Source organism: Apium graveolens, chromosome 1 (genome assembly GCF_009905375.1).
Source record: "Apium graveolens cultivar Ventura chromosome 1, ASM990537v1, whole genome shotgun sequence".
In the NCBI taxonomy this organism is placed as follows: domain Eukaryota; kingdom Viridiplantae; phylum Streptophyta; class Magnoliopsida; order Apiales; family Apiaceae; genus Apium; species Apium graveolens.
In genome coordinates this window covers 105,321,549-105,322,585 of record NC_133647.1, presented here as the reverse complement: position 1 = coordinate 105,322,585, position 1,037 = coordinate 105,321,549, and positions in this window count along the sequence as shown.

Below are 1,037 nucleotides of genomic sequence, written 5' to 3'. Positions count from 1 at the left end.
GTTCCTGTAGACATCCATGAGGTTCCACCAATTCCTGTTCCCTCCCCTGTACAGAGCCCAGCACATACTGAGGAAATGCCACCTTTATCTCCTGCACCATTGTCACCTGATACCGTGCTTGGTTATCCGTTTGGATCTCCTGGGTCTGCGCCACCTGCACCCCATGGACTGCTAGATGCTACCACTCAGGCTTCTCTTATCGCCAATTATCACATGACTTTGGGTGGCCTGTCCGAGGCTCGTAATGTTAGGAGTGATCTGTTGGATCAACTTACTGCACCAAGGATTGAGGGCGGGGTACTTCCGGCGGGATTAGCTCATAGCATGGAAAGGATTGAGGCTACCACCCGTGTTACAGCTAGAGGCCATCTTGAGGGTTAGATTGATCCAGCTCTACTTGCAACTATCTTAGACCTCATCACCTCTGTGATGGAGCAGGTTAGGGATGTCGTGCGTGCTCGCATTTCTTGATCCATGGTAGTGTGCAGAGCCAGAGCAATCAGACAAAGGTTTCATGTAGCACCGCTTTTGGAGGATTAGCCTAAGTTATGAATGATTAGTTTTAATGACTAGATGATTAACTATGGTAGTACTTTTGGGATAGAAGCGATCAGATCACATGATGTAATTCTCTTTAATATGTTCAGTTGTTGTACCCTCGAACCAATGGTTATGTATATATTCGTTAATTTCAGTTCAGATCAGTTCGTGGTGATAAGTTCATATTGTTAATTGCACTATTAACACTTAAGAGGGTGTCATGAAGTTTATAGAACTTGAGAATTCATAATTTGCAATCGTGCGAGGAACTGAACGAGGGAAAGACTTAAGCAAAGTAAGTAAGACAAATATCCAGAGATTCTCAAAATTTTCCAAGTAATATGCCCCCGCAAGGAATAAGATTAGGGGCAAACCTTGAATGTGATAATCAGGGAGATCGCAATTAAGATATAAGGAACCCAAAATATAATAAAGTGGAAAATGAGGAGTTTAAATTAAAAGATGACCCCAATTATGGGGAGTAGGAAGAAATATTT